This window comes from Antechinus flavipes, chromosome 1 (assembly GCF_016432865.1).
Source record: "Antechinus flavipes isolate AdamAnt ecotype Samford, QLD, Australia chromosome 1, AdamAnt_v2, whole genome shotgun sequence".
NCBI lineage: Eukaryota > Metazoa > Chordata > Mammalia > Dasyuromorphia > Dasyuridae > Antechinus > Antechinus flavipes.
The window spans coordinates 183,298,787-183,320,163 of record NC_067398.1 but is presented as its reverse complement, the minus strand read 5'-3'; the positions used below and the strand labels follow the sequence as shown (position 1 = coordinate 183,320,163).

Genomic DNA, 21,377 nt, shown 5'->3' with positions numbered 1-21,377 from the left:
TAGCAAATTATAATGCTGCTTCTTTAATATCAGCTATACCAATAAAAAATCATATCAGTTTCTGATGGTGGATTTTACCAGAGACTTTGGTGGGAAGAACTTTCTGCATTTTCAAGTGGCTGTGACCACAACCCGTAGGAGCAATTGCTAGGCAACTCCACAAGAGTTGCTTCCCAAGATGGTGGCTAAGAGTACTGGGCTGGAAGCATTGATATTCCATCTTGATAGTCCCATCTTGAGGGATTTTTTTACATGCAGACTTTTAAGAAATATGGTTAAGGATAGGAGTAGTGAAGCTTAAAAGACTATTTAGAGTAAGTCTTTGCAGGGAGTGTTAAAGGGATGCATTTCGGAAAGGGTTACTTGAAAGAAATGAAGACCCAGATGAGATAAAATAAGATGTAAAAAGAAATATTCAGGTACTTTTTCAATTCTTCAGAATTTTAGAATAGTATCATTTATCATTTATTTCTGGGTAGGATTTTTTGGTGACTGGTGAATATGGATGTTATATTGGTAATTTCTAAAATAGTAAGAAGACAGGAGATTGCCATGATATTCCCTGAGATAAATCCTATTCCCTTGACATAAGGTGTGCAGAAAACAAAATATCTTATGTACCTGTAAAGCTCTAGAGATCCTTTATTGTTGTTTAGTTTTCAGTTGTGTCCAACATTTTGTGATTCCATCTAGGGTTTTCTTGGCAACAGTATTGGAATGATTTGCCATTTGCTTTTCCAAGTTATTTTACAATTGAGGAAACTGAGGTCAACAGGGTTATATTACTTTCTCAGGATTACACAGCTAGGAAGTGTCTGCAGCCAGGTTTGAACTCATAAAGAAAAGTCTTTTTGACTTTGGGCCTGACAGTCTATCAACTGCATCACCTAGATGCCTTTTCTAGAGTCCTTAAGGAAGAACTACATTTTTGTCTTGCCAAGGTAAATATTTTTAGGATTCAGTGTAGTATAAAAACGTAGTAATGTAGAATGGACAATTTGGAGAAATATTAACTATTGTCCAATACACTCAAGAAGTATGATGAAACAATCAATGACTATACTTCGTTGATTACCTGTAGTATGCAGTGGGTACAATTAGCTGAGCAATCAAACTAATCAATGAGACCCTTTCCCCTCTTTTTACCTATAGTAGTATGAGGAATAGGAAGAGGCGTAGGTTTCCAGTGATGGAAGGTGATAGTGATGAAAACATTTTTGAAAGGAAAGGTAAGGTTATGTCTTTGTTTCATTTTCTGTTGCTTGATGCTACTTGGAATTACTATATTTTTTCTAAGATAATTGAATTGCTTGACTACAGTGTGAAGTATTTAGTAACACCAGTTGGATTTAAAAGGAGGTCCTTTCTCAAGGGTGGAATCTGAACCAAAATAAAATGAATCTATACCCCAAGAATTGTAAGTAATAGAAGAATGAGATTGCCCTTAAACCCCAAAGAATTTTGCTTTTTGTAGATTATGTTTAGGATTAGGCTTTCTTTCTTTTTTTTTTTTTTTAGTTTTTTTTTACACTTTTTGTCTACTTTTTTTTACATCTCTTTTTTCCTCTCTAAGCTAAAAATTCAGAGTTTTGTTTCATTTGTCACTGAAATTATTTCTGAACAGACTAGTTCTTATTTTTACTGTATTTCTTATCCAGTGGTAATGGTATTAAAATGATTTTGATATTTACTGTCTTATATTTTATTTCAGTTATGTCACAATATTGCTGTGGTATAATATATGATTGAAATTGGAGTAAAGTATCTACCATAACTTTTCCATTATTAGGAAGTGAATAATTGATTAAATTTATATATATTCAGTTTTGTTCAATCATTAAGTTACATGTGACTCTTGATGAAGCCAGGGTCTTCTATCTACCACTATCTGTCCAATAAGCATTTTTCTATGACTTTTCTAGGACTTCCTTTTGTCTTTATAACAGCATTGGGAGATAAATGCTATTATTATCCACATTTTACAGATGAAGAAACTAAGATGGATAGAGGTTGTGTCTTGTTCAGTCACACAACTGTTAAGCATTTGAGAATGGATGACTCGGGTCTTCTGATCATAGATGCTAGTGCAGTGCATTCACAGCATTAGAAAACCACATCCAAAACTTTATTTTAGGAATATTTAAAATACTCTTAATTAGGTAGCTAGGTGGCCAGATTGAAGCATATGGCCATGGTTTGGTAAGATATGACTGACAGAGGACCAAGAGGAAAAGGGATTCACTGGATGATAATATTGTGTTGTTGAACTAGTGCATTACAGAGTCCAGACTATGAAAGAAGAAAGTTATCTGAAAGTAGAGGTAATGAATTGGATAACTGGGCATGAATAGAAAACTGGACGAACATCATGGTCAGTTTGAGCAATAGATACAGGAAGAATGAAATAAAAGAAGAGTTTAAAGGAAAGGACGCTGTTATGATCAAAGGTCTTTCAAATTATTTTGTATTTTTTCATATATACTTACATAAACTTTCTGTCTTCATTTATTTTTGTCTTTTTCTGTCCCTGTCTCTTTTTGTCTCTGTCTTCCTTTCTTTTTTCCCTCCTTCTCATGGGTTTAATTATCATCTCTATGTAGATGATGTACAGATCTATATATTTTCCCCATCTTTCTCTCCTGAGCTTTAGATTTGTATCACTATCTGCCTGTTGGATATTTCAAACTATATATCCCATAGGACCAAAATTTATTTTTATATCCATAATATTTCTCACACAGCTTTACTAGTCCTCATGACCTCTCACTTGGACCATTTCAATAAAGGTCTTGTAGTTGTTCTCCCTGATTCACATTCTTCACTCTTAATTCAAACTCCACAGTTTCCAAAATAATTTCCTTGGATACAAACATTACCATTTAATTAATCAATCAGTCATTCAGCATTTATTAGATATCTGCAGTGTGCCAAGCACTGTTTATTTTCTTATTCATTAAACTTTAGCAACTTCCCCTCCCCTCCTCCTCCCCTTCCTCTGCTCTTCCCCTCCCTTTCCCCTCCCCTTCCCCTCCCCATTCCCTCCCCTTCCCCTCCTCTCTCCCTTCCTTCCCTTCCCCTCCCCATTCTTTTCCCTTCCCCTCCTCTCCCCCTCCCCATTCCCTCCCCTTCCCCTCCCCTCCTCCTTCCCTCCCCTCCCCCTTTATTCATTAACTGATGCTCAAAGCAAGTAATTTCAGAGTTAAAGATCTGAGAAACAGCAGTTATGGCCACTCATAAGATTTATTATTTGACTGCCCCTCTATTTGAATGGCATTGGTGGAATTAACTATTGGAGTTAAGTTGACTGATTAACTGGGAATCCAGCATGTTTAAGGAAATATCAGCATGCACATTGAAGTGCTCAGATATTAGAATTGTTACAGACACTTGTATAGCCATATATCTATGATATAGCTCAGGATATGTGCAGGTATTCCAAATGTTTGAAGCCTGAATTTGATAAGTAGACACAGGGAGACACAGGGATGAGGGGAGCATTGGGGACATTCCAAAAATAAGAGGTGATTTGTACAGAGATAGGGAGGATGGAGAGTTTGAAATACTTTCAGGTCACTTTAGTTAGTGGACTCTGGCTACAGTATAGAATATTTGGAAGAGAAGTAGTATAAGGTGAGGCTAGAAAAGTAAGGTAATTTGGAGGTCTTTGAATGACAGGATAAGGACATAACTTTATTTAGTAGAGAGAAAAGAGTCAAAAAGAAGAATTACATGACTAGATCTATAACCAAGCAGATTTTTTTTCATAGGTATGCTTTAGGAATCAATAATTTCACTGGAATGGATACTTCCTTCATTAATTCAAATAACTTTTGTATTCTTTAGCAGAAGATTTTAATGAGTAGAGCCCAAAACTGATTACCTAATAGTCAATCTGGATTAACAACTATAATGTGTACCAATCACAAAATAGAAAATTTTGATTATATCAAATTAAAAAGCCTCTGTACAAACAAAACTAATGCAAACAAGATCATAAGGGAAGCAACAAACTGAGAAAACATCTTCACAGTTAAAGGTTCTGATAAAGGCCTCATTTCCAAAATATATAGAGAACTGACTCAAATTTATAAGAAATCAAGCCATTCTCCAATTGATAATGGTCAAAGGATATGAACAGACAATTTTCAGATGATGAAATTGAAACTATTACCACTCATATGAAAGAGTGTTCCAAATCATTATTGATCAGAGAAATGCAAATTAAGACAACTCTGAGATACCACTACACACCTGTCAGATTGGCTAAGATGACAGGAAAAAATAATGATGAATGTTGGAGGGGATGCGGGAAAACGGGACACTGATGCATTGTTGGTGGAACTGTGAACGAATCCAACCATTCTGGAAAGCAATCTGGAATTATGCCCCAAAAGTTACCAAATTGTGCATACCCTTTGATCCAGCAGTGTTTCTATTGGGCTTATATCCCAAAGAAATACTAAAGAAGGGAAAGGGACCTGTATGTGCCAAAATGTTTGTGGCAGCCCTGTTTGTAGTGGCTAGAAACTGGAAATTGAATGGATGCCCATCAATTGGAGAATGGCTGGGTAAATTGTGGTATATGAATGTTATGGAATATTATTGTTCTGTAAGAAATGACCAGCAGGATGAATACAGAGAGGCTTGGAGAGACTTACATGAACTGATGCTAAGTGAAATGAGCAGAACCAGGAGATCATTATACACTTCGACAATGATGTTGTATGAGGATGTATTCTGATGGAAGTGGATTTCTTTGGCAAAGACTCAGTTTCAATTGATAAATGATGGACAGAAGCAGCTACACCCAAAGAAAGAACACTGAGAAACGAATGTGAACTATTTGCATTTTTGTTTTTCTTTCTGAGTTGTTTTTTACCTTCTGAATCCAATTCTCCCTGTGCAACAAGAGAACTGCTTGGTTCTGCAAACATATATTGTATCTAGGATATACTGCAACATTTCTAACATATATAGGACTGCTTGCCATCTAGGGGAGAGGGTGGAGGGAGGGAGGGGAAAAATCGGAACAGAAGCGAGTTCAAGGGATAATGTTGTAAAAAAATTACCCTGGCATGGATTCTGTCAATATAAAGTTATTATAAAATAAAATAAAATATTAAAAAAACTATAATGTGTCACTGAGCTACTAATAATAAAATAATCCCAATCAAAACTCACTTTAAGATTTGTTATGTATTTTTCTCACAACCACTTTGTGAACTAGGCAGTATAAGTGTTATTATGCCATTTTACATATGAGGGAATTAGGAGTTTTGAAAGGTTCTGACTTACCCATAGTCACAAAGCTTTCCATTCTACAACTTGATGGAATCTTCCAGGGATGAAATTCATCAGATGTTATTCTTGAAAACCCAGGTTCCTGGTAGAACAAATGAAAATGTAAACTGACCTTTAATCCTTTGTTGTTTCCTCTTGATTCTGTATCAGTAATACTAAAAGTAGAGAAATGTTAACCGTATACACGTTTATATTTTCATATAAGTTAAGCTAGAAGAAAATTTTTTTAAAACTCTCCATCTTATAAAAAGGAAAGCCTGAAGACTTTTCTTACTGAAATGAACAAAGTCCACTGAAGTTGGTTTTATGCTTTGCTTAAAGGCAATAAAATTATTTAATAGAACACCTGATTACTTAGCCTTTTGTAATATAAGTTTACTGTTCATATAAGTAAACAAACCACCAAGAATCCTGACTCTACTGAGTAATTCCTATGGTTTAGAGGATTAAATCACTTAACTCCTCTGGCCTCAGTTTCAGCAACTGTAAAATGTGAATAAAGGGTCAGTGGTTAAATTAGATGACCCCAAGGGTCATCAAATTCTAAGTGTGTGACTTTTTGATAAGATAATTTTACTTTATGCATTGTAGTCTTTAAGAGAGAAATTCTGTGAAGAGTTTGACAAAATCCTTCAAACCAAATTTTTAAAAAATACTTTGATTAATGGTAACTTCAATGCAAAAGTTGGCATAGAGGAAAATGATGAAAACATCTATTGGAAGATGTGGTTTACAGTTAAAAAATAAAAGCTTCACGACTATATATCAAGAATATTTTCTTCAAGAAGAAAATCAGAAAATCTGGTCAGCAGGAGATAATATCATAAAAAATGAAACCAATTATATCTTAATGGACAAAAAAGATAATTCCTGACATTAAGTTCAGAATGCTGAGAGTCCATATATTATAATGAGGCAAAGTTCAAATTATTTACCAAATTAGAAGACAAAGAAGAAAAGAGGGCATTGTTATGACTAGAATGGTTTTAATTTGAGCTTTTTAAGCAAAATAGCAAATGATAAATAAACGAGAGTATAGATATTGACTGTCTTACCATTTCTTAAGAGACACTATAAAGTAATCAACAGAAGAAGGATAGAAAAGAGAGCAAATTTAAATTTTACTAAGTTGAGACAAGACAATAAAAGCAAAACCAGTTGAGAGAACAAGTTCATTTCCCAAACATGTAATAAGGGGATGAATTAGGAAAACTGTGAGCAGTATTACCTAATAAGATGTGGTGTTCTCTTCTTTTGTATAATATATGATGGTTCTCTGGGATCAGGTTTCTTGGGGAGGTTTCTGGAGGCAGTCTTAGTTTCAGTTCAGGGTAACAATCACTTCAAATACAGCCAGCTGATAAAATCCAAACGTTTATTTTCTCCTTCCTTGATTCCAAGAGCTTTTGCACCTTGTCCTTTGCTTCTGCCTCTGCCTCAACTCTGACTTGTAGCTTTCAATCTTCTGAAGTGACTTCTGGCTCTAGCTCAACTCCCACTCATGGCTTCTTCTGAACTGACTCTGACTGACTCACTGAAGCTCTTTTTATGCTCGGTGTTAAAGGTTGATTCCTCCTCCAAGAGAGTGGGATTGTGGGTTTCTGACTTGTGAATCTCATACTGAATACTGACTTGTGAATCTCCCAAAAGTGTGAACTCCAATGAGTACTTAAATACATTAGTGAGCTAGAGAATTTGCTAAGTACCATGCTAAAGTAGGCAACTGACATCACTTTGTAAGGATTCGCTCTAATGTGTGAACCAATGAGCATTGTAACAATTCCATTGAGTTAACACTAGGATTCTAACATCTCCCTTGAGTTATCGCTTTGTTTCAAGTTCTGGCTCATAACAATAAGACAAAAAATAGTTGAGGAAATGAGCTTGTAGGGTACGTAATGTCCTAAGAATATTTATAGATGAACCTAGAAATCATAATAAAGAGACATGAAAGAAATCTAATCTGTTACTTACCTTATAATGATGTTTTCATTGATAATAATAGAGTCTAGATATAGTACTCAACACAGTGATAGATTCATAATATACACTTAATATTAATTGATTCTATTCAGAATCTGGTGTGCTTCCTTAAGATGTGACAATGACATTTATGAATATATAGGCAGAAAGTCAATCAACTAGAATTTATTAAGTGCTTACTGTGTATATTTAAAAGAAGTACTGTATATCTGACCAACTGTGTTCCATAGATTGTCAGTAGATAACAATTTTAAGAACACTGAAGGATTTTATTAAAGGAGAAAATTCTCAGAATAGAAAATACTCCAAAATGATCTTTTAACCAAAAAAAGGCAAGCAAAAACCTGTTCTCATACTTTACTTTTTCCCTTTAAAATGTATATGAGAATGGTCTATACATATAAAACATGGAAAAGCTTCAATAATGATTTTCTAAAATAGAATATATCATTAAATAATACAGTTTAATAAAATCCTAATACATCTGTTTATTGATTGCTGTTAAAAAGCATTTGAAATGAAGGTCCAAGAGTATTGATAATGAAACATTCCTTCTCCCTCCTGGTAGAGAGGTATATGATTACTGAAACAGAATATTACCTATGTTATCAGACATGAGTACTGTTTTAATGATTTTTGCTTAATTGTTTTCCTTAGTTAAGAAAAAGGTTCAAACAGTCTGGAAGTGTGAAGTGACTGTCATGTAAGGATAATGCTTTCATAAAATATATTTTTAAAAATATATTTTTAAAAACATATTTTTTGATCAAAATGTAGTATTTAAGACTAGATGTACTAAAATTACATACATTTATGTAACTGTGACAATAAGTTTATTCAATGATCCATTGAGTATTGGTGAGACAAAAGAAAAACATTAGTATGCCTGCTGTATTCACTGGTATTACAGAAGATGACATGGAAGTATCCTATATTGAAGTCAAGGTACACACACAAATGCTTTTGAGATGATATTTTAGTAATCACAATGAGCCCTAAAACAAGCCTACACAATTAAATCTATAGTATTACCAAGTCAATTTCTCTAACATTCATTACAGAAAACCAAAGTGGATGAAAAATGCCTATTTCTTAAAATCTGAACAAGCAGAGAGGAGTCCATTATATTAAGTTATGTATACATACACACATATTCTATACATGATAAATTGATTTGTTTTGAACAGTGCCACAGAACCCAGATTTGTGAATAAGAGCAGTCTGGATCACATTTGGAAAAATACCCTAATGGAAAAATGATATCAATGATACCAGTGTGCTTTCTGCCATAGAAACCTATCTTTTTAACTTTCTTTTAGAAAACCCTGTTACTCTCCTCCCCCAATACTATCCCAGTGTGACAAATTTAGGAGAAATGCTATTTTATTAAATATAGAGAAATGACTTTATCATACATTTTTCAAAAGAGAATTATATTTAAAATTGCTGCTTAAAAAAGAAAGTTATTATTTACAAATTAAATGAGGCAGCATGATATTGTTTACTCTGTGCTAGGGACTATGGTTAAATATTGGCAATACAAATACAGGCTAAAAGAAAGACTCCTTTGCTCAAGGAATTTACATTCTGATAGAGGCAGACAGTGCACATACCTGTGCATACATGCACATGCACACACATGCTGAAAAATGGAGAGAAATGAGATTATTATCTTTCTTGGTAATGATGTCAATGTCTAGAAAATCACAAGCATAGTCAAGAGAGGAATGAAAATTAGTCAGCCTGTTTTCCTCCCTAAAATCTCAAGTCCCTGGGAGAAACTCACCATCAAGAGAAGGGAATCTTGGTGACAACCCCAAATGCTGAGGGAAATTCTAGGGTGGGGATGGGAGAGAAGTTGAGGGAACAGGTCATAGCATAAAAAGTCCAAAGCAGAGCCTGGAAAGGAATCAAAAGAACTCTGCATTTGGTTCCAAATTAAAGTTAAATTACTAAATTAAATCTCTGCCATTTTCTGTCTTTGAGAACTTCGTAAGTCATTTACCTTTAGTTTCCTTATTGACAAAGTTAAGGAAATAGACAATCTTCCTTCTCAGTTTCATTCTAACTCTGTCAAAATGATTTTAAGATCTCCTGAGTTTATTCATTTTACACCATGAGATGCATGGAATTGAGGATATTTTCAAAGTGTCATCTTGAGATATTTGTTAATTAAACTTAAATTATTTCTTCAGTTGTCTGTAGCTTTCTCAAAGGCCTACTGAAAGAGACATTGTTGCTAAAAGAAATTTTTTAAAAATGGATTTTTATTGATATCTTCTGTTTCTACATCATCTGGATTTTCCCCTGTATCTCTGCCCCTAACTCTACCAGAGAACCATTCTCTAAAGAATAAAAAAAAATCCTTAAGAATTAATTAATAAGTAATCTCTTCAGAATTAAAAAAGTAAGAAAAAAGAAATGCCACAAAACTAATAAAACATATTGAAAAAGTCTGTTAGATGCTTAGTTTCAGTTAATCATTAAGCTTTTTAGTAACTACTGTGTGCTAAGAATAGAAACACAAAAAATGAAACACTGTTTATCCCCAAAGAACTTATTCTAATGGAAAGACAATAAGCATATACACATAAAATATATACAACATAAATGGGAAATGAATAAATATATACAAACCAGTTAAATATAGGGTAATTTGGAAGGGAAGTTACAAGTAATTGGGAGGTTTCAGAAAAAGTTCATGTAAAACATTTTGAAAGAAAAGAGAGATTCTGTAATGCATAAGTGAGCTGGTTGTATATTCTACGAAAGGGAGGTAAGTGGGGGAAGAAAGGGGGAAGAAGGCAGGGGTGTGAAGGCTTGAAAATAGATAAAAATAATCTTGAGTAAAGAATCCAAAGCAGGATGGAACCTAATGAGGCTAGAAGGTTGAGATAAGGTCAAATTTTATGACGGACTTTAAAAGCTAATCAGAGGGCATCTAGGTAGCAGAGTGGATAGAGCACAAGCCCTGACGTCAGGAGGACCTGAGTACAAATCAGGCTCAGACCACGTCCTAGCTGTGTGACCCTGGGCAAGTCACTTAACCCCAATTGCCTCAGGGAAAAAAGAAAGAGAGAGAGAAAGAGAGAAAGAAAGAAAAGAGAGAAAGAAAGAAAGAAAAAGATAATCAGAAGAATTTTTATTCTTATCCTAAGAAGTAATCATAATGGTTATAATTGACTATGGGAGTTGGGAGTGGATGATTGGTTACATGATCAGATTTATGTTTGGGAAAAAATACTTTGAGAATAATATGTACAATATACTGTATTGGGGAGAAACTTAGGCCAGAAAACTTGTTGCAAGAATCTAGGTGAGAGTTATGAGAGTCTAAAGAAGGTAGCTATGTAAGTGGAGATAAAGGGTCTCCTAGCAGCGATATTGTAAAGGTAGAAATATCAAGATTTGGCAGCTGATTAATATGAGGGGAAATGGAGATTCTGAGATAATGCCAAAGTTATGTTTCTTTCCCTTTTCCCTCCTCCCTCCCTCCCTTCTTTCCTGCCTTCTTTCCTTTTTTCCTTAAGAGCCCAAAGCTCTTAATAATAAGCTTAATTGAAAATTAGTCTATGAATTTTATTTTTTGTTAAAGAAAACATTCAGGTAAAGTAAAAATAAAAGAAAAAGCATTTGATAAGGTCAAGAAAAAGGAGTAAAAAGTCCATGTAGTTATCTTACAGTAACAATAAGAATATTAATGATGATAATTTTCTTGTCAGGAAGTGAGCATTTATTAAGCACCTTCTATGCTCTTATCACTGTACTAAATGGCCGGAATACAAAAAAGGATAAAAAAAAGTGTATGTCCAAGAAGTTTACAGCGCCTAAACTGTTGCAAAATTCTTTATAGATGTTATTGCATCTGAGCCTCACAGCTGAGATTTAAACGCAGATCTCTGTGAATACAAATCTGACTCTACTGGCTGTACCACACTGTCCCCCTTAGTTACTTGAATGCTAACACTTCATAGACGTTGATTTTGCTTGTGTTGTGCCCTTCTATTTAGAAATCAGAGGCTTTAGCTGTACCAGATCTAAAATTATATTATAAAGCAGCAGTCACTACATCTGGTATTGGCTAAGAAATAGACTAGTTGATCAATGGAATAGGTTAGGTTCAAAGGACAATAACTTTAATAATATAGTGTTTGACAAACCCAAAGACCCCAGTTTTTGGAATAAGAATGCACTATTTGACAAAAATTGCTGGGAAAATTGGAAATTAGTATGGCAGAAACTAGGCATTGACCCACACATAACACCGAACACCAAGATAAGGTCAAAATAGGTTCATGACCTAGGCATAAAGAATGAGTTTATAAATAAATTGGAAGCGCATAGGATAGTTTACCTCTCAGACCTGTGGAAGAGGGAGGAATTTATGACCAAAGAAGAACTAGAGATCACTGTTGACCACAAAATAGAACATTTTGATTATATGAAATTGAAAAGTTTTTGTACAAACAAAACAAATGCAGACAAGATTAGAAGGGAAACAATAAACATTTTTACAATTAAAGGTTCTGATAAAGGCCTCATTTCCAAAATATATAGAGAATTGACTCTAATTTATAAGAAATCAAACCACTCTCCAGTTGATAAATGGTCAAAGGATATGAACAGACAATTTTCAGATGAAGAAATTGAAACTATTACCACTCACATGAAAGAGTGTTCCAAATCATTATTGATCAGAGAAATGCAAATTAAGACAACTCTGAGATACCACTACACACCTGTCAGATTGGCTAAGATGACAGGAAAAAATAATGATGAATGTTGGAGGGGATGCGGGAAAACTGGGACACTAATGCATTGTTGGTGGAGTTGTGAACACATCCAGCCATTCTGGAGAGCAATTTGGAACTCTGCTCAAAAAGTTATCAAACTGTGCATCCCCTTTGATCCAGCAGTGTTTCTACTGGGCTTATACCCCAAAGAGATACTAAAGAAGGGAAAGGGACCTGTATGTGCCAAAATGTTGGTGGCAACCCTGTTTGTAGTGGCTAGAAGCTGGAAAATGAATGGATGCCCATCAATTGGAGAATGGCTGGGTAAATTGTGGTATATGAATGTTATGGAATATTATTGTTCTGTAAGGAATGACCAGCAGGATGAATACAGAGAGGACTGGTGAGACTTACATGAACTGATGCTGAGTGAAATGAGCAGAACCAGGAGATCATTATATACCTCAACAACAATACTGTTTGAGGATGTATTCTGATGGAAGTGGATCTCTTTGATAAAGAGAGCTAATTCAGTTTCAATTGATCGAGGATAGACAGAAGCAGCTACACCCAAAGAAAGAACACTGGGAAATGAATATAAACTGCTTGCATTTTTGTTTTTCTTCCCAGGTTATTTATACCTTCTGAATCCAATTCTCCCTGTGCAATAAGAAAACTGTTCTGTTCTGCACACATATATTGTATCTAGGATATACTGTAACCTATTCAACATGTAAAGGACTGCTTGCCATCTGGGGGAGGGGGTGGAGGGAGGAGGGGAAAAATCAGAACAGAAGTGAGTGCAAGGGATAATGCTGTAAAAAATTACCCTGGCATGGGTTCTGTCAATAAAAAGTTATTAAATCAAAAAAAAAAAAAAAACCAAACACAAAAAGAAATCAGAGCTTAAAGAATTAGAAGACTCATCCAAAAGCATCCAATTTTCCCTGATCTGCCCAACTAGTAGAATCTTTTTAATTTTCACAGTACTCTTTATCATTTTATTACAATTGTATTTCTCCTTAAATATTTTGCTGTTTAAGTCTTTTCTTTTACATAATTTTCTTCCTTCTTGAGTTCCAGTTGTCCTTCAACTTTTCCTCTAGTTCTTATAAATTTCTCATAGCCAAATACAATTGCTGTCCTTCTTTACAACTCCCCAATCCATCAAATGACCAACACAGTTTTTTCTCTCTTCTATTAACTCATACTCTTTTATCTTTTCATTTTTTCTCCCACAATTTTTTCCCCATGGAAGCTTAAAGTAAATCTTGACTTTTTATAGAATATCTTTCTCACTTTCTTTTAATTTTTCTTATGGGTTTATTTTAATTGCATTTTAATATGCCATTACATTAATTTGTCATAATTTAAATAGTTCCCTGTTGTTAGATATTTAGTTATTTCCAGTATTTTTGCAGTTACATAGTAATGCTGCTATGAAAACCCTTGAACAGATAGCATTTTTGGTTATTTTTTAGAGATCATTATGATGTTTTATTGTTTATTGGATATCCTTTCCCCCAAAACTATGCCAAATAGTGCCCTTGCATGTTTGGGTTCAGTAAATCTTTGTTGATCCAACAATTAAATGATTGAAAATGACTGCCTGAACTATTTATCAATGATTATTATTTATGAATTAGATGGTTATGATTTTGCTTACAAGCTCTCTAGGAAAATTTCAAGCTTTTTGAAAAATCCATTTTGATAAAATCATATTTTATTTTCATTAATGTCATTTTATTATTGCCTCTTTAGCTAGACAGTTACTTAACTGACTATGCTAGTTTTCAGTCAAATAAGTATATATCAGTACAAATTAGGTTGACTGTATTTTTATGACTCAAAAGTCATATTGTGTAAGTCAATATAAACTTCATCTTCCTCTGCTTAAAGGAATTGGTTTTTTTTTTTAATTTTTGGGTTAAACATTGAGGTCAGAAACTATGTGAATTTGATTTGAGATAATCAAATTAAAATTCTTTCCAAATCTGAAATATAAGACAGATGATTGTGGTCTTGCTGAATCACTTTATCTATCTGGGCTTATTTTATCCTCTAAAAATGAGGATTCTAGACTAGTTGATGTCTTGGCTTGATATCTTTTCTATCTCTAATATTCTCTGGTTCTATAAATTAACATTTTCAAATCTGATAACATATAATGAATTGTCATCTTTGCAATTTGTTGCATTTGTTGCAGAGATTTAACCACCATTTTTCGTAGCAACTAAATCTGAATTACATGTATTCATTTGTAAGCATTAAAATTGTAGAGGCATTTATTCAGGCTGTAGAGAGGAAATCTTCACTTCATAAAGTTCTGAATATGAACTTCCTCTCATGCTTAGTCTTAACTAATCCATATGCTGTTTACCTAAGTTTGATATTGTGGAGCCTTTACCAAAAAAAGCTATGTTATTATAATGTCAGTCTAGGGAAGTTTTTACTAGTCAGAAAGACAAAAAATTGGGGAAAAGAAAAAGAAACAAAACCATAGGAAATAATTTGAAAATGAAAAGCCAACAGTGGTATAGAGGAGCTATAGTACCCAGAGATAAAAAGGAACAGGTTTGTACGGGGAAGGAAGAGAACAGCCCATGTCTGTTGTTTTCTCAGTCTGGTTATATATTGAAAAATAGATTGACCATTAGATAGTGAATCCTTTAGCTATGATTGATTATCAGTGAATCAAATAAAAATACAAAATTGCCTATAGCTCCCTTCAACTTTTACTATGATATGGCAGAGAATCAGGAAAGGGGAAAGAAAGAGCTAAAGATAAAAGCTTTTAGATTTTCTATAAAGCTTTTTATTTATCTGCTAGTACTATAAATGTAAAATATTTGTCCAATAAGCATGCTGACACACTAAATGAGAAAGTGCACCACATCCATACTAACATTATTGAAATAAAAATAAAATCAAAAGAAATAAGGAATTAGCTGCTTAAATTCAAGGATACCTCACATATCTCCTTGGTGAGTTGAATAATGGAGTTAACAGTTTGTTTCATTATGCACCAATAAAGAAGATGACTATACCAAGGAAATAATAGACTCATAGAAGAACTAAAATATAGAATAAAGCATGTTGAATTTTCTTCTTGAAAAAGAATAGCATTTTAAGTAGCTATTTTATTTCAATGTTCAAGGATCTCTTTTAAGTCAGAGAAGTCAGAATTTAATATTCCCAATGTGATAGTCTTTCAATTGTGCTATCAGTAACTCAACCAGTATTTATTTCTTTCGGCTTTTTTTCTGAGAGTTAGAAATACTTAACATTAAGAAATGTTTAATATTTTATTTATATTCAATAAAAATTTGAAAATATTTTATTTTATATTATTTCCAACAATAATAAGGAATACAGAATTCAATTGTTTATGTATCCCAGTATTCAGGCTTCTAAAATTCTTTGTATCTTTTTTTTTTTTTTTTTTGCTTTTGAGATAATTTTTTAAAAATATTTTTGAATCAAAGGTTTGCATCTATAACACTGACAAAATAATGCCAATTTCATTTTGGGATACTACTGGATTAATGAATAAAGTTTTACAGATCACTTTGACACCACAGATGGAAGGTTTAATAGATGAATAAAATCTGATTATTATGGATTTGCCACAAATTAAATAAATCCTCCAAGACAAGTGTTTAATTAAGGGCTTTCTTTTCTAATGATTTTAATAACATTATTATTAAGAAGAGGGATAATTCATATTATTATGTATTTATATTGTGCCACTTTTTTGTTAGTAAGACTTTTTTACATATTTATAGTATTGTGTGCAGTTCATCACAAATTTGATTTAGGTGTACTTAGAAAACAAGCTGCTTATAATAAAAAGTATTCCATTAGAGAATAAGATATAAAAAGATTGTAGCATTATAGTATGCTAAAAATTAATTGGACTTTTTTGTTGTTCATGTATTTCGATTGTACCTGACTCTTTGTGACCCAATGTGGAGTTTTCTTAGCAAAGATACTGGAGTGGTTTGGCATTTCCATCTCCTGCTCATTTTACAAATGAGAAAACTGAAAAACAAACAAACAAACAAAAAAACCAAACAAACATGATTTAACCGCAGGTTACATAGGTAGAAAATGTCTGAGAACAAATTTGAACTTAAAGATAAGCATCCTGACTCTAGATCCAGCCTATCCACTCTTCTACCTAGCTGACTTAATAACATTTTTGCAATCATCTACTTTAAGCCCATCATTTTAGTAGAGATGGGAGTATTATCTGTAAATCTTTAAAAAGTTATCATGTTGAAAAAGAATTTGGTTCATTCTGTTTAGTCCTAGAGATATAGTCATATGATGGATTCCTCATCTACAGAACAAAAATAGATTATGTAAACATATATCACTATTCTTCTCCTTCCATAGTCATTCTGGTCTTCCTGCTCAACATGAACCAGCTTACCATTGTACTCCCTAACATTTGGCTGCAGAAATGAAACTTAGAAAATATGGAGGACAACTTAAACCCTGACACTATACATAAATTTTATTAATTTAACCTAAGGTCATTTTAAGTGGTTGTTTAATAAATGTTCTGCTGCATAAATGAATTCAACATTAATTTACAAATGAGTGGCATATCTGAACTTGGCAGGGAGAAGAAAATAAATTGCCTAATTTTATGCCATAAAGTTTCTTTTCAATATCATTGTAAATTGTTAATTATAACTGGAACCTGAACTGTAAACAGTGAAACCATCAAATAGGTAAAGTGGATAATTTTTTCATTTAAAAGATATAAGGAAATGTCAAAAACGGGGAATCTATATATTTTTTGGAAGCAATGAGGCAGAAAAAGTAGATTTAAGAAGCATGCTATGTAATTTTATTCATATTCATGAATAAATGTCACTAAAGAGAATGAGCTGTTAGCAAAAATATATCTGTAAAGGTCTAAAACATGAGGCCTATAGTCCTGATTAGGTTAAGTAATAGTTTTTCAAATTATTGGAAATGATATGAATTTAGTTTACCTTGTATAAAAGATTATTATTTTTCATTCTTTTCTAGCTAAATGTCTCATGTCCTCAGTGTTTAGGAGATTATAAAAATCAGACAGCTGTGTTGAAAACTACCAAATTCCATGTTTTTCACCTTCAGTGTCTTTTCATTTATGTAAAAAAATGTGATCAGCATAGTTTAGAACAATAGTACCTAAAAATTAAGTGTAGTAGATGCTACGGGACTCATAGAATTATAGAATTTGATACTGGAGTTATACTGTAAAGGTCTTGTTTTATTTATTTCGAAGCTCTCATATTATACGTGAAGAAACTGAGAAACGGGTTAATTGATTTGTTCAGAGTCACATAGCTACTAAGTGTCTGAGATGGAACTTGACAACAGGTCTTCTCAACTTAATATAAAACTACCCATTACACAATTTTTAATCCCTATAAATTGATAAGTCAGTAAAGAAATTACAGAAACAGCAGGAAGTGACATTAAAACAAATGACAACAATGAAATTACATTTATAGAAATTTTTGGGACACAGTGGAAGTGGTATTTAGGAAAAAGTATATTTCTTTTTCTTTTTTAAGAATTTAGTTTATTTGCAGGTCCCTATAGGAAACTGTTAACAGTATAATTATTTTTACATTATTCCTTGCACATTAACACACAAATGAGTATCTAGTGATTGCATTTTTTAAAAAATGCAATATATGTGTACATATTTATATAGTTATCTTGTTGCATAAGAAAAATCAGATCAAGAAAAAAAAACTGCAAAAGAAAACAAAATGTAAGCAAACAACAGAGAGAGTGTGAATGCTATGTTGTGTTCCACATTTAGTTCCACTGTCCTCTCTCTGGGTGTAGATGGCTCTTTTCATCACTGAGCAAGTGGAGCTGGTTTAAATCATCTCATTGTTGAAGAGAGCCACATCCCTCAGAATTAATCATTGTATAGTCTTGTTGCCGTGTACAGTGATCTCCTGATCATTTCATTTAGGATTAGTTCATGTAGGTCTCTCCAGGCCTCTCTGTATTCATCCTGCTGGTCATTTCTTACAGAACAATAATATTCATATTCCATAACTTATTTAGCCATTCCCTAATTGATAGGCATCCACTCAGTTTCCAGGTTTTTTTGCCACTACAAAAAGGGCTGCTACAAATATTTTTGCACATGTGCATCCCTTTCCCTCTTTTAAGATCTCTTTGGGATATAAGCCCAGTAGAAATACTACTGGATCAAAGGATATGCACACTTTGATAACTTTTTGAGCATAGTTCCAAATTGCTCTCCAGAATAGTTGGATCCATTCACAGTTCCACCAACAATGTATCAGTAACCCAGTTTTCCCACATCCCCTCCAATATTCGCCATTATCTTTTCCTGTCATCTTAGCCAATCTGACAGGTATGTAGTGGTATCTCAAAGTTGTCTTAATTTGTATTTCTCTGATCAGTAGTGATTTGGAGCATCTGTTCATATGATTACAAATAGTTTCAATTTCTTCACCTGAAAATTGTCTGTTCATATCCTTTGACCATTTATCAATTGGAGAATGGCTTGATTTCTTATAAATTTGAGTCAGTTCTCTATATATTTTAGAAATAAGGCCTTTATCAGAACCAAAAAAAGTATATTTCTAAGCACTTTCATCAGCAAGAGCCAGAAAATTCTAATTTAATGCAAAGTAGAAATTGAAAAATTCAAGGAACAAATCAATAAAATTGAAAACAAATCAACTAAAAAAATTTTTTTTCATTAGAATTCTTTTGGGGGGGAAATTTAATGGCAGATATATTGGCTAATTGAATTAAGAGGGAGAATGAAAGTGGAAGGGAGGAGCAGGAAAAGAAAATCTCAAAAGAGAAAAAAGAAGTGACATCTTTGGCTGCTTCTCTCACTGGAATACTTTTTGAAAGGGCTCAAAGTAGCCAATCTTCATGCTCTCAACATTGTCACCATGCCACTATGTCAGGTACATTACCCCATTTCTAGCTCTCTTTAATGTACTGACTTTTCCCACTAGATTGTAAACTCGTTGAGAGCAGGGATTATCTTTCTTTTTGGTTATATTTTTATCTACAATGCATAGCACAATATTTGGCAATAATACGTTTAATAAATGCTTGTTCTTTTGAGTTGCTGAAACAGTAAAAATCACAAGATTATATCAGTTGGGTCAGAAAAGGCTTTTGACAAAATACAATACTCATTTAAGTTAAAAACCATTAAAAATGTGAATGGATCAGTCCTCAATATTTAAGTAATTGTCTAAAACCAAATCTGATCTTTCTACTAAGAACATCTGTAAAACAAGAATGTCCTTTGTTATGACTGTTATTTGATTTAGTCCTAGAAATGTGGCCATAGTAGTATAATAAGAAAAACATTGACAAATATTGACAAAAAAGGAAGATCACCATTTTAATTTTTTTTATAGAACTCTAAGTACAGATTTATTTACAGAACTCTAAAGATTCAAATAAAAACCAACTAATTGCTACCTAACAAAACTCACCAAAAAAAAAAAAAGAGAAACTTCTTTCCAAATAACTACAGAAAATATTGAATATTTGGGAATCTCCTTTCTGAGAAACACAGAAATTATATGAAAATATCTCCCCCCCCAAAAAAAAAAACTATAGAGGCTAAAGATTGTTTAAATCGTTAGTAAGATAATTGCTTACAGTTCTGCTATGCCAGTTGCTACTTAAATTAAATTGTAAATCTAATGCCAATCAGATTACCAAAGGGTTAATTTATACAGTTAAATAATTATAACATTTGATTTGGAGAAAAGAAAATCAAGAATCTCAAAGGAAAAATGTGGAAGAGTGGTCCAAGAGATGGTGGCCAAGTAATGATTGGTATTCTTCATTCTTAAAGACCACCAAGATGACATCACTGTGTAAGGGTCAAGGTATAGTATATCTAGCTGTGACAGATTAGGTAAATATGAATACAAAAGGTCCTATCACAGGTTAAACACAAATAACCCATATGAACATTTGGAGTAGAGATGTTTATATTTGTAGATCTCACATTTCTTTTTGTGGTATTGTGTGATGCTTTGCTCATGGAAGCAGAGTGCTTTTTTTTGATGTGGGCATGACATATTGGGTGGTCCTGTGTCAATATCTCCCATATTGCACAATCAATCCCAAAATTCTTTAGAGAGACCTTCCAAGTATCCTTTTTTTTTTCCTTCTGACCTCCCTGTGAGCACTTGCCTTGGATGAGTTCTTCATAATCTTTTACAAAAACACGTTTAGAATTCAGACAATATGGCCAGTCCATCAGAGTTGTGTTCTCTGCTGTAGAGTTTAAATGCTTTGCAATTCAGTTTGAAAAAGCTCCAGATTATTAAGAACTTTTCTTGGCAGGTGGTCTAAGATAATTCAAATGGAAGTAATTCAGTTTTTTGGCATGATGCTGGTATATTGTCCAGGTTTCGTAGCTATATATCAATGAGGTAAGTACAGTGACTCTGCAGACCTTCGTTTTGGTAGGAGCCTAATACTTCCTCTGCCACACTTTCCTTTGGAGCCTCCCAAACCCTTAGCTAGCTCTACTGATGCATGCATCAAATTCATCATCTATGACTACATCCCGGGAAAGTATGCTGCTAAGGTCAGTGAAGTTATCCACAACATTCAAAATTTGCCTATTTACTGTAATTTATGATTCCAAGTTTAGGGATATGGTGCTTGCTTGTGAAGAATGTGTATTTTCTTGGTGTTAATTGTCAGGCCAAAATTAGCAAAAGTGTCAAACCATACTTTGTTATTTCTCAACCTTCAAGGCTGCATTGAGTATACAGTCATAGCAAATAAAAAGTAACACATCAACTTTCCCTCCAGGTTAGCAGCAGCAAACTCCAAAATGGATCCATAGCAAGGAAAGACCTTTCATAACAATGGATAGGCACAGAATTTTTGATAAAAATAAACAGTAAAGGATGATCATAGAAGATAAAATAGGAAATTGGTGCAAATATATAAAATAAAGAAGTTTTCCAACATCAAAGATATAGGCAGATTAGCTCTCGTAACGAAAAAATTCAGGATATCAAAAACCAAGTGAAATTATTTTTTAAATTATTATTAATAAGAAAAATTCAAATCAAAAGAATTCTTAAGCTCTACCTCTCATCTAACAGATTGGCAAAGATCTGGGAAGAAATAAAAGGAAAATGACTTTTAGTAAAGCATCTGTGAGAGGATAGGCATACTAATGTAGTTTTAGTGGAGTTGCACTTTTGGAATTATATCTAAAATGTCACTATACTGTGCATATCCTTTGACCTAGTGATACCACTATACATCCCAAATAATATGTCAAAGAAAGAATATTCAAATGTACCAAAA

The 21,377-nt window shown here is 33.2% G+C and overlaps 1 protein-coding gene across 9 annotated transcripts in view; it reads left to right on the top strand.

Moving 5' to 3' along the window:
- The window catches only part of FAM172A (family with sequence similarity 172 member A), a 567,690-nt gene that overhangs the window by 257,887 nt on the left and 288,426 nt on the right, over window positions 1-21,377 (top strand). The gene's annotated exons all lie outside the window — the stretch shown is intronic.